Source organism: Castor canadensis, chromosome 5, assembly GCF_047511655.1.
Source record: "Castor canadensis chromosome 5, mCasCan1.hap1v2, whole genome shotgun sequence".
In the NCBI taxonomy this organism is placed as follows: domain Eukaryota; kingdom Metazoa; phylum Chordata; class Mammalia; order Rodentia; family Castoridae; genus Castor; species Castor canadensis.
In genome coordinates this window covers 30,930,609-30,946,453 of record NC_133390.1, presented here as the reverse complement: position 1 = coordinate 30,946,453, position 15,845 = coordinate 30,930,609, and positions in this window count along the sequence as shown.

The window sequence follows — 15,845 nt, the reverse complement described above, 5'->3', positions numbered from 1 at the left end:
AATGGTAATCTGATTTGTAGATTCTGGAACTTATTGTCACCAACAATGGAAATCTAGAATATACTGGTAGGGTCCAATATTAAGCAATTGTCTTATCATTTCTCAGTTTAATAGGTAATGCATTAAGTTGAATGTCCACAAAATGACAATGATAATTCACATTACAATAATATTTTAAATATTAAAACCAATATTAATTTTATTCTTGTAACCTATAAGAAATAAACTTAAGAGTGGATACAGAATTGTCATATGTGCTAATAGATGGATCATTATTTCATCCGGTTTGAATCATTAGTATTTCTTCATATGAAAGCATTCAATTTGCCTCACAATGAGAAATGCTGGAAGGTAAATTTAGAGAACTAAAAAAGCAGCAGAGCCCAACTATGTCATACAGAAGTGTAAACACACATGTAATCCATAGGCAAGGATATTTTCATATATATGGGCAGCACCTAATTCTTGGTGGTCAGGAGTGGGGAGTATACGTAAGAGCTGATTATCTATAGATAACCAACAAACTTCTTTCCCTTGAAGGGTCTGCACTTCATCCCCTAAGGAAGCTTTTGACCTGATCTCTATCTACCTAGAAGGAGAAATCTGCTGCTCTTTCTTCTTCTTCAGCTTCCTTCACAGCATTTGGCCCTGAGGCTCTCCTCCAGGAGTTTGTGTAGTAACTCCATTGGAGATCATCTTTTTTTCATCACCATCTGGAAGTCTTTTTCTCAGGCACTTTAGTTTTTCCTCCACCTGATTACAATATCCCACTGATCCTGTTTTGCACTCTGTTTCTTAACAGGATCAGTCTTTGGTGTCCCAGCACCATAGAGAAGATAATAATGCATAATCAGCTTGGACATCAATAGTTTAAGCTGTAGTAGACTAAAATGACTTCTCTTTCATGGCACCATGAAAGCAGAGTATGATCATAGGTTCACTGAATTCCCATGTTGTCAAGACAAACTGGCAACAGTGAATGTTACACGAGCAGCAACAGTAAGTACATGAGCAGTAGCTATAGCAAATTTGCCTCTCTCCCTCAACCTATTCATCTGGGAAAATGATAGCTTCACATCTGTCCTTGAAAAACCAGCAGCTAATAGCCTGGAAAAACTACCTTTGTCTTATAAAATGCACAATATAATCTTTGCCATTTCCACATAAATCCAAGTTGTCTTTCATTGCTATTGGTTTTGTGTTCCTTAATAAATTCAGGTTAGCAAACTTACTCACACTTTTTAAAAAGATCTATTCACCTTTGAATATAGGAGAGATATGTTTAGGTATGTCAATGGCTCCTAAAATCATATTCCTTTTTTATCCTTTAGTACACTAATAGAAAGGAATCACATTTGTGAATTGATTGGTTGGGAAAATAAAACACCCATACACAAAAGCTACTGTTTGTTAAGTGAATACACTAATAACTTGTCCTTTAAAACAACTTGGGGACATGGACAAAACATTTGATTTGGGGAAAGAACAAGAAATAGGAGGCAATTTGGGATCAGTATTTGCTCCAATGAGTGTAATTATTGTGTAAATTGTGGCTCTTGACAAAAAATCTCTGAGTCCTGTTGAGATGTTGTTAATGCCCCAGGAAGAAGCCTGCCTTCTCCAGTGTGATTGCTTACAAAGATGCTGCTGCGTCCTTCCTGCTTTTCCCACAGGAGATGGGCAATTTGCCAGTGTTTCATTTTCAAGTGTCATTGTTCACTGAGAGCTTTAGGAAAAGCTCCTGCTTTTTTTATTGTTGATCCAATACTAAGTGATAATTTTTTTAATCCCGTAACATTTTGTAACAAATTTATTAGGCACTGACATTAGCCACTATGGCCAAATAGCTCTGTCACTTATTTCTTAACAAGTAATTTATGCAACCTCAAAATTATTTTACTGCTTTGTGAAACCTGTTTTCGGAGTAATTTATGGGAAGAATTATCAAGCTAGACCAGTTTCGATAATACCTTTCTAAAATCATTCCTCTAGTAGTGATTCTGACAACAAAGCAACATTTTGTATGTGATATAATCCCTTGACATCACATTTTACTTTTCATATGTATATGTTGCTGAGGAAGAAAGGTCCAATTAGGTTAAAGATGTTTATGATCTTCAAATACAATCTCATGCTGAGTCCTTTTGTGAATTAAGTTTGGCAATCTCAGATTCATTCTTCATATTTAACACGCCCTGCACATTAAAGGGGAGCAGTAATTTCCTGAGTTTTATCATAAAGATTGAAGCATGTTCAAAATGGATGCCAGAATTTGAAATGGCTGTATGCAAAAATGTAAAGCAGGCAACCCTTGTTTTTATCACCCCTTCTAATAGTGCTTTCAGACTGCTTCCACTGTATCCTCCTTTATCATGGTCACCCTCCTCCCAGCACTTGTGATCTGTTACTTGTCCAAGGTTCTAATTGTGACAGCATCCTTATGTCCCGAGCCTGTCCCATACCTCTCATTCTCAGTTCAAAAATTTCTTTCAAATATTACATTCTTTTAGAGTCCTGTCTAGTCTAGAGAACAAGAACATTGATTTGTGTTTAGGAGTTAATAGCTGGTAGTAGCTATTAATGTGACATCTTCCCAGATATAATTTGCATTTAAACACTGCCTTAACGAAAGAACTGGAAAGTGCTGAGGATTTCAGACTCAGACAGGGCCAATGAGAGTAATTTTGGTAATCAAGCCATTCCCAGGATCCCTCAGGTGTTTAATCTGCCTGAGATATTAGGAGGGAGAAAACCAAATAAACAAGACTTTGATTTGATTCCAGGCTCTGACAATTACTAGCTCTATAACCTTGAGCTAGTTCTTAACTGACCTCAATCATAAAATAGGACTAATAAGTTTTTATGAGGACTGAATGAATAAGATGGATAAAATTTCTATAAGCTCTAATATTATAAGAATGTTGGTTACAAATCCTTTGGCAACAAATGACAGAGATTCAGCTCAAGCAAAATATTATGATTCCATCCAGGGATGGATATATTTTAGCAAGGAATTCTGATATAAGTGATAATTGGATCATACTTCAAAAAATAACTGTTCTAGAGCCCATGTAATTTTCACAGGCCTATAAAATGAAAATCAAGAGATAAAAGTGTATGCAATGGTCCAGATCTAAAACCATCAAAGATAAGGATGGCAATTTCAGTAGGTCAAGGAGGATATAGACAAGATTGAAACAAAAAATGTTATGCCTAAGGTAAACAGAAAATTATTCACGAAATCTCTGAATATTTCAAGATAATATAAATTTGAATGTGCTAAGTTTAAAAGCATTATAAGAAATACTTAAAATCACAGGAAATGGTTAGGCATATAATTAGTAACCTTATTAAATGAATAGTAGGTGAGAGATGCCAAAGACTGGAAAAGAAAAAAAGTGTAGTTTCTTTTTTTCTTTAAAAGTGTCAATTTTGGATTTTTCCACATATAGAGTAATGAATCTTGATTCCAAACTCAAGAGAGGTTATTAAAAGGATGGAAGAAGTCCTCATTTTAAAGAGATAGGGTGGACAAAGAAAAGCCAAGGGACAGAGTGAATGTGGAAGTGGATCAAGTCCACCAATGGAACACAGAAATACGTCAAGGGGAAGAAGTGGGCCAGATGGAGTACAGAAGTAAAAGCCAACCTCTTAGAGATATTCTTGCAAGCACAAAATTCAAACCATGCTCTGCAACAAATCAGTAAGGCCCACAAAAAGGGAGGCAGGCAGTCAAAAGTAGCCTGATTTAAAGAATAAACCCTACTCTCAACCCTGCTTCCATGTGCTATGGTCCTTTGCCTAGCTGCCAGCCATTCTCTCTCCTTTTCGTGGTGTCCTAATATATATTTGCTTTTTACTGTTTTCAGTACCTTGGTAAATTCTTTTACCAACAAGAGGCTCTGAAATCTAAAACAAAAAGGAATATTAAATAAAAGATGCCCAAGACCTTCGTGAAAAACATGGTAGTTATTAGAACTCATATCCATATCCTAAGAATGAGTTAGATTGTTTCTTTTTTTGATAGAAATATTAGATTAGTAAATTCTAGATGATCAGAGATCTGATCAAATTTCCATGAATTTACTATGACAAAAGGATAAAATAATAAGTAATTGCTTAGGGTGAAAAACTTGTCTCATTCCCTCTCAGGTTCATTTCATTTAGGGTGATGAAATAAACGATTAAACATTAGATTAACAAGAGAAAAAGCATAGAATTTGTATTAATATTTCACATGCATATGAGTTCACAGACTAGAAGTAGAATTCAAAGAAGTAGCTAGACTTAGGAACATATGTGCTATTCTAAAAAAGAAATAGGGGATTGGGCTCCAAGGAATGATAAAAAATGAGAAAGTGATTGGGATATATATGGGGAATTAACTCAAGGAAGATAAGAGTTATTTTGGTAAGGTCTGTGTATGAGAATTTGTCTTCATAGCTCTGATGATAAGTGCTCCTGTCTTCCTGATTCAGGAGAGGGACACTTTCATAAAGAAAAATTTATGCTCTGCTTTTAAACAAATAAAAAGAGGACAGAGGACTCATCTTGTATCTATTGGCTATTCAGCTCAAAATAACCTTTATGCCAAAATGGTGTATTTTGGAATGAAATATTAGAATCCCTTTCAGAACCAATAGTGTGTTCAAACATTTTGTTCTCAGGATCCTTTATCTTAATAGTATTTACTGAAGATAGACATTTTGGGTTTTGTGGGTTATTTTTATCAGTATTTACTCCATTAGAAATTAAGGCTATGAAAAAATTTTAAATAGTAACTCATATAAAATGAGAATGATAAGCCTATTATTTTATGACAATTGTATTTTCACAACAAAAATAACAATGAGGTCAGAAACCTTTTTACATTTTTGTAAATTTCTTTAATGTTTGGCTTTATGAAAGATGACTGGATTTTCACATCTGCTTCTGCAGTGAAGTTGTTTTGACATAGGTGAATAAAGTTTATGCATTATCTCTACCACATCCTTCTATCTTGCCAGATTCTGACTCTATCAAGGCCATTGTTATCATCCTAGAAGTAGTTGTAATTACCTGAAAAGTGTTTCAAATCTTGTCTTGTCTGATAGAAGTTCAAATGTCTCCCCTTGACTTCTGAGGAAAAAATATAGATTTGTCTAAATTTGCAATTCATTTCAACATTTCTATACATACATTTGAACTTTTTTGACTTTTCCTTTAAACCAATCTCCTTAGCATGCTTCCCTCAGCTAATGAGTAGTATAAAATCATAAATTCATGATCATTTTATATGTAAAGGTGTATTATGATTTTACTTTTTGAAAATGATTTAAACAGTGCTGTCCATTATTTTGTAGACTTGGAAAACTCCAGTGTATCCTCTTAGAAGAATGAATATGGAAAGGCAGAATAACACCTCAGTGTTATTATGAAAATAGTTTTGATCTTTTGACCTGAAAATATCTTAGAGATCCCCAGGAGTCTCATAACCATGTTTTAGAGAACTAACTCTTGCTTCAAAATTTTGAGAACAGTGAAATTTGATGCCAAACTCAGACAAGATTTCTCAGTTTTTGAAGCCAAGAATAGTATGATAACCTTAAACCTAGACCAATGTGCAAATCTGTGATCAAAATGTACATTATTATTTATATGATTAACATCAGCTCATCCAATCCATAATCCTCCAATGTACCTCCAACTTACTTGATTTTTTACTCAGTCTGTTTTCCTTATTATAAATTTTTACATATTTGAGAATGGATATAATTATTTGACTATATTGATTTATACTCTAATTATAAGAAACCATCAAAAGAAGTAGAATGAAAATAGAAATATGTAATGACTTTTGTCAGGAGACCATACTGATGAACTAGAAGAAATTACACTGTCTCTTTTTATTTGTTTTTTGGTGGTACTGGGGTTTGAACTCAGGGCCTCACACTTGCTAAGCTTGCTAGGTAGGTACTCTACTACTTGAGCCATTCCACCAGCCCTCTACATTGTCTCTGAGCAGAATACTGACTTTCTTTGTTCATTATTGTAACTAGAATATACGAGAAATTTAAGAAAAAAAATCAAAGCAAAAGTTGATTTCTAGCTAGGTGAGACAGCTCATGACTATAATTCCAGCTACTCAGGAGCTGGAGTTTGGGAGGATCACAGTTCAAGGTCAGCCTAGGCAAAAGGTTATCCTGATCCTATCTAAATTAATATGTTAGGCACAGTGTACACATCTGTAATATCAGCTATGCAAAAGGGATAGTTAGGAGAATTTCAGCCCCAGGCTGGAACAGGCAAAAAGACCTAGATGCTACCGGAAAAATAAACTAAACAAAAAAAGGGGTGGAAGAGCACTTGCCTACCAAGTATAAGGGAATGAGTTAATTCCTAGGACCACGGAGTCACGTTTCTTTTTCCGGAAAGAAGAGTATTCTAATGTCAAGTGTTACTTCTGCATGAAAGTTTTAGGGATGCCATAGCAAGCAGTGACTAACAGGGCAGGTCTGTTGCAAAACTGAGGAAACATCATCTTATCTGGCGTAAATAACAGACCCTCTCAGTAGCTCCTTTATTTGCACAAAGAGTGTAATTAAGCTAGTACCAACTTCATGTAGCCATTATAATGGCCAAAATAGTACTTGTAACAATATTTAAAATAATGATGTGCCTCATGGTGTGCAAAATAAGAATTTGGTAATTAAATATGGATGTGTAATAATGCTTTGACTACTCTTGTTGTTTTTTTTTTTTAAACAATTCTTTACAAGCCCCGTTCTGTGGATTTATCTGACATCGTCTTAGGAAACTGAGGAAAGGCTTAAACATTAATTTAGTGGTATCAGTAACTTGGCTGTTTCATTTTGCTTTAAAAAATCCTATGACATTTTGGAACTCAGCTGTTTAATCTTAATTTATACCACCCATTTGAATTAATCTAACTAAATTTAATATTCTCAGTTTTTTTTTACACTCGAGATCTTGGGAGTACTTTATTCCGTTCTGGGGATCAGGTAGGAACACACTTCTAGATTTTCATTAAACTTATTAAATTGCCTTTCGATTGTTTTTTTATCTTCCCGAATATAAACTTCTTGTGTGGCATAAAATAGGAACCTAGATTTCTTTTACAAAATCAGTTTCAAAACAATGCTCACCATCTCCAGCCATAAAGGAAATGCAAATCAAAACCACACTAAGATTCCACCTCACCCCTGTTAGAATAGCCACCATCAAAAACACCACCACCAACAGGTGTTGGTGAGGATGTAGGGAAAAAGGAACCCTCTTACACTGCTGGTGGGAACGCAAACTAGTACAACCACTCTGGAAAAAAATTTGGAGGCTTCTTAAAAATCTAAACATAGATCTGCCATATGATCCAGCAATACCACTCTTGGGGATAGGCCCAAAAGACTGTGACACAGGTTACTCCAGAGGCACCTGCACACCCATGTTTATTGCAGCACTATTCACAATAGCCAAGTTATGGAAACAGCCAAGATGCCCCACCACTGACGAATGGATTAAGAAAATGTGGTATTTATACACAATGGAATTCTACTCAGCCATGAAGAAGAATGAAATCTCATCATTCACAAGTAAATGGATGGAACTGGAGAACATCATTCTGAGTGAGGTTAGCCAGGCCCAGAAGACCAAAAATCGTATGTTCTCCCTCATATGTGGACATTAGATCAAGGGCAAACACAACAATGGGATTGGACTTTGATCACATGATAAGGCGAGAGCATACAAGGGAGGTATGAGGATAGGTAAGAAACCCAAAAAACTTGACAGCATCTGATATCCTCAATGCAAAGGATCTAATGCAGAAACTTTAAAGCGACAGAGGCCAATAGGAGAAGGGGACCAGGAACTAGAGAAAAGGTTAGATCAAGAAGAATTAATTTAGAATGGAAAACATATGCACAGGAAAGCAATGCGAGTACTCTCCCTGCATCCTTATCTCAACTAGCAAAAACCCTTTGTCTTCCTTATTAATGTTTATATTCTCTCTTCAACAAAATTAGAGATAAGGGCAAAACAGTTTCTGCCCGGAAGTGAGGGGGTGGGGGAGGAGAAGGAGGGGGAGGGAAAGGGAAGGGGTAGGGGGAAGGCAGGAGAAATGACCCAAACATTGTATGCACATATGAATAAAAGAAATAAAAAAAATTGGTTTCATTTTTCCATCCTCAAAAATGGCATAGAATGTAGTACTATCACATTCACATCTCATCACCCTCTCCTTTTGCTCTGTACCCTCCTTTTGGTTTCCCCCAACAGTCCCTTTTTATATTCATGTCATTTGTTACGTCTAGATTAAGCATATGATAGAAAATGTGTGATATCTGTCTGTGTCTAGTTTATTTCATTTAACACAATGATCTCCACCAGCAATATTTTGTTATTTGTTTTCTTGATGAGACCCATTCTGACTAGGATGAAATGTCATTTGATTTGTATTCCTTTAGAGTTTAAGGATGTTAGACATTTCTTCATGTGCTTATTGGCCATTTGTACTTCTAATGTCTGCTCATTTGTTCATTTACAAACTGCATTATTAATTCTCTTTGTGTTCAATGTTTTGAGCTCTCTCTATATATATTCTGCATATTAATCCATTGGCCGATGAATAGCTGGCAAAGACATTTTCCCATTCTGTAAGTTGCCTCTTCATTCTGGTAATGTCTTCTTTGGATGTGCAGAAGGTTTTTAAATTGAGACCATCTCATTTGTCAATTCTTACTCTTATTTCCTAGCTATTAGAATTCTATTCATAGAATTGTAATCTATGCCTATGTCTTCAGATGTTTTCCTGTGGTAGTTTTAAAATTTCAGTTCTTACATTAAAGTCTTTTATCAATTTTGAACTGATTTTTATGCAAGGTGAGAGATAGGCTTCTGCATACCGATATCCACTTTTCCAACACCATTTATTGAAGAGGCTATCGTTTCTCCAGCCTGTTTTGGCCTTTATCACAAATCAAATGACAGTAGTTTTGCAGACTTATTTCTGGGTCTTGTATTTTTTTTCCATGTCTTCATGTTTTTATGAAAGTATCATGCTGTTTTTATTATTACTGCTCTGTAGTATTATTTAAATGTAATCTTTCCACTGTTACCCTGACTCTTCCAATTCATAGTCAAAGAGAGAATCTTTTTTTCTTTTATTGGCAGTAGAGGGCTTCTCACTTGCTAAGCAAGTGCTCTACCACTTGAGCACATCCCTAAGCCCTTTTTTCTTTAGTTATTTTTCAGAAAAGTATTTCAGTTGTGACTGGAACCAGCTTGGTCAGGGATCCTCCTACATATGTTTAGCTGGGATCATGGTCACATAATACCATGCCCAGCTTAATGCCTGAGATGGTTGGTTCCTTGCTTTTTTTGCCCTGGTTGGCCTTGAATTGCAATCTTCCCTATTTTTGCTTCCAAAGTAGTTGCAATTAGAAGCATATGTTGTCTCACCCGGCCCAAGAAAGCTTCTAATCCAACATCTTACCCAACTCCCCAAGAATTCAGTTTTCTTATTATCTGTATAATTAGCTAGTCTACCAAATGACATCTATTAAACTATCCATATACAAAATTTGCTTTATGGGTATCTATTACGACATGTTGGTCTATATTTTTCTTTTCCTGTGCCTTTTTTCTCTTATAACTCTGTGATAATAGGGACTGAAGGCATGGTTAAAGTAGTAGATCTCCCACCTAGCAAGTGACAGGCCCTGAGTTTAACTCCCAATACCACCAAAAAAAATTGTAGTAATAGCAATTACTACAATAGCAAAATTGTAGTAATATGTATCACACAGAATAGTAACTACCAAAGTGCAAAGTATAATGACAACCTTTCTTAAAAGAAATAAGCAAAGTGAAAGAATACAAGTCATCGAGGAGTGAAGAAGGCAAGAAGAGTGTGGTTGAACAGGAAGCAGGAATAAGTAAACACTAGTCCTCAAATTAAAGCTTATTAATTCTCAAAGTGAAGCTATTGTTAGAATGATGAGCCTAATCTCCATGAGGCTGACCACATGTGACATTCAGACAGTTGTTCTAGCCCATTTCTAATCTATTTAAGATGCTACCTACAATTATCAATGCAAAACTTGATCATTAGCAATGAACCCTGAAGAATTAGACATCAAAACACAGAAATTTTCAATGGGGCCAGGATGCCCTGGTGTCACACTGACAGGTGGAGTATGTAGAGCATGTCATCCTCACCAACTCTGGTTTGGTTGTAGACCTGAGATAAGAAAAGTAGTGAATGAAGACTTGAACAAAAGGAACTAAATCATTTACAAATGTAAATAACCAAAAAGCTGCTTCAAATGTGGCACATTTTTGTCTAAGCACTGTTATCTCCAGGCAATGCCTTTAAAATGTATCCCTTTCTGTCTGCTGCTAACAGTGTGATTGCCCTTTATCCTGGATTTTTATAAGAATTCTAGAGGATTTGAGGAAGACCAATTAATCAATGACAGAGTGGATAATGATTTATGACCAGAGTGAAAATAGTAGTGCATACTTTTCAATGCAGTCCCTTTTCTCCATTGACTGATTTTTTTCTTTTTCTTGGAAGGACTCCAAACATCTTGCTGGCAAAGGTGTATTTTTTGAGATAGCAAAGTTGTTTATTGAGCCACTGAGTTCAATCAGCATCAGTAACTCTTGAAGTCGAAGGAAATTGGAAAGAAAAAGCTTAGTGTAAATCTTCGAGTATGGAATAACCCATTAGCTGGTTCAGCAAGTCACAGAGCAGGGCCTTGGAATGTGAACACACAGTATGTGAGGTATGTGTTGTATCTGTCTGTTGTGAAATATATGGGATGGTCTCTGCCTATCAAAGCATTTTCATTATCCTGCCACATTTGTGCCTAGGCATTTTGACAGCATTGCTGGAATAGCACTTGCAGCCAAAATAAAAGATCTATAAATTTTTTATCCTTGCTTTCTACTTTATCCTCAAGATATCTGATTCAAATATTCTATCAGACTTCCTCATGTTTGTTCCCAAATCATAAAATGCTTAGCAAATGCCACTTTACTAATGTATACCATAGAATAAGATAATACCCTGTTTTTTCAGTGAGTGGTTATGGGATATTGCTCAGATTTATGTTACTCTTTTCAGCAAGAGCTACTGTAGGATAGTGAAATGAACAGTAATAAAGTTGGCAGGCTGAATGCTGCTATGTGTGTCTAATGTCTGAAAAAGAAGTCTGCTTTTATGCAAATGCACATCGGCTGTGATGCTTGTAATTCTAAAATTCAAACATCTCACATGTGTCCTCTGTATGACCCAATGTGATTTGACAGACAGAATGAAGATGGTGGGTATAGAGGGCAGCGATTGAGAATGAAAACATCAATGTTATTTGTAGATATTTGTTAAAGGTCACTGCCTATTAAATAAAAAAGCTCAAGAATGAAGCTACTGCTAAATAATAATTTTAGTAATGAAAGAAGAGAGAACTATTGCTATTATTTTCTCTCTAGCAACAATAAGAGTTAATTAATATCTAATACTGCCTTAGGTACAGGGTAAAGAGACCATTTCATTTCATTGTGCCATTGTGAATACTAACAGTGTTTCTTTTGTAAGGATAAGAACAATAGCAAGAGAGCTATGCCTGATAGATCTGACCTGCCTGAATTGCTTGCTGCAATCTGAAAGTTAGAACCCAAGGCTTTTCTGAACCATGTGGAAAAGGTCACTGGGTCTCTTATGAAAACTTGACATAAGAACTGGAAACTATTTTTTATATTCTTTTCCTGGATATCTATTGTTTGGTCTGTCTAACATTCTCCTTCTAGAATTTCTTCTGTCTACTCATAATTTTCTCAATAATGGTCATGTCATCGGTCATCTTCTAAATATGACTGGTTCAGCTGTGAGAATCCAACCAACACTGGTAGAAGACTTACATGATTCCTAGCTGAATTTCAGTGGTCCAGGTTTGGGGATTCAGCCATACCAGTCTAATCAACATAAGTCCATCTCTAAGATTTGAAGTCTTAAGATGAAAAACACAGAAGTTATTAAAAGTCATGCTTTCTGCCACATATGAGAAATCTTTATAACATTAACTATTTAGAAGACATAATACCAATTATTCACTGGCTGCAAGCTCAGTGAATACATGAAGAGAATCTTATACTCCTCCAAGCTCTATCTCTAGTTGTCCCTCCACCTCAGATATACCTCTTCCCTTCCTATGTATAGGACATTCACCTATTTCTTATATTAAGTTAAAATATTTCTTAATTTTACTAATTAATTCAAATTGGTATTTTTGTCACTTTCAACCGGAAGTTCTGATAATTTTAAGTAGAAGATATTTGTACTACCATTTTAAATTCTAGTTCACCTAAAATTTTGAGGTTTTCTTTATACAAATGAGTACAAACTTAGCTGGATTAACACTAACTGAAAAATAAACATGGCAAATTAAAATTGAACAGATTTGAATTTGTTCACATTTTCATGATTAAGGGTGCAGGCATTATTTCTCCCTCAAGTGTCCCTTGGTACTAATTTCTATAACAGAAAATCCTCAGGAAAATGACTCTCATAGTAAATGCTCAACACATATAAGTAGTTATGATTTTTCTTTTCCCATTATAATAATTATTATTTTTAGGCATTATCTTCTAGGGTCTAATGATCAGTGCCTGTGTATGACCCAAAATAATATTCTGGTACTGTGCTGAATTTCAGAATTTCTCTCTAAATCTCCTCACCTTAGTTCATTAGTTCAGTAATTCATTCATCTATTAACAAAATCAATAATACTGATTTTAATATTTTTCAAAAGATGCAAAAGGAAGGAGACATAGCTTAAAGATAAGAAATAAGAATATAACAAATACGACCAGGCACTGGTGGCTTATTCTTACAACCTCACATAATTGGGAAGCAGAGTTGAGAGGATTATGGTTGGAGGTCAGTTCTTGCAAAAAGTTTGTAAGACCCCATGTCTGTGTCTTGCATGTGTCTGTCATCCTGGCTATGCAAAAGGCTAAGATCCAGAGGATCATGAGGATGAGTCCAGCAAAAACTGAGATCCTATCTCAAAAATAACCAAAGCAAAAAAGGGCTGAATGCATGCCTCAAGTAGTAGAGTGCCTGCATAGCAAGTACAAAGCCCTGAGTTCAAACCTAGTACCACCAAAAAATAGAACAAAGCATTGGGAGTAATGGAGGTAAGCAGTATGGTTACATCCATGCCTGGTAGTCAGACTTTTTGTGTCTGTGACAGATAGCTGAAACAAACGGTATAAAGGAAGAAAGATTTATTTGGCTCATAATTTCCAAGGTTATAGTCCATGGTCAATTGACTAAATTGTTTCTTGGCATGTGGTGACACAGAACATCATGGCAGAAGGGCATGATAGGTGAGAACTTTTCTCCTCATGGTAGCCAGGAAGCAGAAAGGAGTAATAGGAAGTGGTCAGCAACAAGATATACCTTTCAAAGATATACCCCCAGAAACCCACTTCCTTTAACTAGGCCCCACTTTCTATAGTTCCATCAACTCATGCTAATTTGTTACTATTTTGAATCTATCAATGGACTAAACCATTCATGAGATCAGAACCCTCATGATCTAATCATCTCTGGTGAACACTCACTGACAAACTAAGAAATATAAGTTTACTAATCACATAGGTATCTCTCAATCTAATGAAATTGATAATCCAGATTATCAATTCATAATAATAAGAATTAAGACATGGATCTTTAGTTCTGAAATGAATATAAGAATGACCAACCCCCCCCACATACACACACAAAGAAGTCAGAGTATTTTGCAAATGTTTTTCAAGTCATATAATGATAATACCTACCCACAAGAAATATACAACAAGGAGGAAGACTGACACGAACGGATGTTTTGCGATACAGGGTCCTAATTAATATGTGTGCATATATGTGTGCATGTGTGTGTGTACAAACCATAATACTAATAGAGAATATTTATGAATGTAATGTATGAAACACTGGCAAACTCAGTAGTATGCTATCTACACACATGCCAAGTGGGCACACCTTTTCAATTCTACTTTCAATGACTTTATGACCAGTGAATTAACTCTTTCTTTTTAAATCTATAAATGTAGTTGTTAAAGTACCTATCAGAGCATCACATTCTAAATTATTTAACCCTATCATCTTATTTTTTTGTTTTTTCCAATGACATAGGTTCTATTATTATTCCCTTTTGGACAGATGAGCGATTTAAAAGGGTTTTTTTTTGTGTGTGTGACTTATCCAATGAAGTTAGAGATAGATCCAAAATTTTGTATTCAGTCTGATCCCAAAATATGGGCTCAAAATACAATGTATTGGCTACCACAAGGAGGATCAGTGCCAACCAAGTAGGGCTGGATATGAAGATGGGACCTTTTCTAAAATAGGCTTCACAACAGTGGTGTTGAATTTTGGTTTGAATGGAAATGGGAATGGACTGCAATGATACCAGAAGGCACAGAAGGTAGATACTGTAATCCAGATTTTACACTAAATGAGAGAGGAAAAAGAAGGGATAAAACATCTTAGAGATTAGAAGAGAAGGGAAAGCAAGATGGTGGATAGCTGAGGTACCCTGAGACCCTGAGCTCCACAATTTCAGAAGAATAATTCAGATTCATGGTAGAAAGTTTCTAGTAATCCTGCTTTTTTTTTTTTTTTAAACCAACTAAGATACTACCAATACATGGAATACACATAATGGTCAACTACTGATCCTTAAATTAGTTTTTTATTGCACATGATAATTGGGGAAGCCCCAGCCCTGGGACCAGTAACAACTATCCATTCACCCACTGGAAAGTGGCTTTTTCTTTTCTTTTTTTGATTTTTTGTGGCTTCTTTACTACTGTCCTAGAAAAGCAAAAGCACAAGCAAAGAACTGCAGAACGAGTCCTATAAGCGTCTGAGACATCCTGGATCTGCCATAATTCATGGACTGGGAGCCTGCTTGTGCTGCCTGCCTCTGTCATTCCAGAACTGAGTGAATCTGCAACCCTGCCAGGTGAGCACAACACATAATCTGCACTGGAGGGACCCACATAGTCCAGCACAGCTAGTGGGCAGGTTGAACCCTCCCTGGACAAAACTAGTGGCCCAATAAATGGAAGAATATTTTGCTTCTGCCTAGTGGCAATGGGGTGGAATGCTGAGCTGACCCAGCCTGTGTGGGGGCTGTGCAATCCAGCTACAGTCTGGTGAAAACAAGACATTTCACAACATTGGAGAAACTGGTAGTGAGGTGAATCTGACAAACTTTCAAGAATAAAGTGGTGAATCAAAACTAAATTTTAACTCCCAAGCTTGCCCTGTGAGCAGTATGGGCTGGTGATTGCTAAGATACCAGCTCTTCACAGAACCACTTGGGAGAACCCAACTACACCAGAAAGTCCATCCCACCAACAAAAGCCTGGGCTCAAACACCCTGAACTGATGCTCCCCAAAGCTGTCCAATATGGAGGAGCAACATCTATTGCCACACAGCCCAGCATACCAACTTTAAGATGGGACAGAGATGCCAAGAGAGGCCTTGTCAAATGTGTCAGCACCTGGAGTTAATCAGAAGAAAGAATCTAGAACATTCATTGAACTAATTTTTTTTTATTTAGTATTTTTCTTTTTCTTTTCTCCATTTTTTTCAATTTATTGTTACCTATCTCCTTCATCCACTCTGTCCAAATATCAATTTGCTTATCCCCCCTTGCTCTACTTTCCTTTCTCTCCCCCATTTTTTAATTTTAATTTTATTTTTTCTTCTCTTTTCTTCTTCTCTTTCTTCTTTCTTCTTCTCCTTTCCTTCTCCACTCCCTCTCATTTCCCA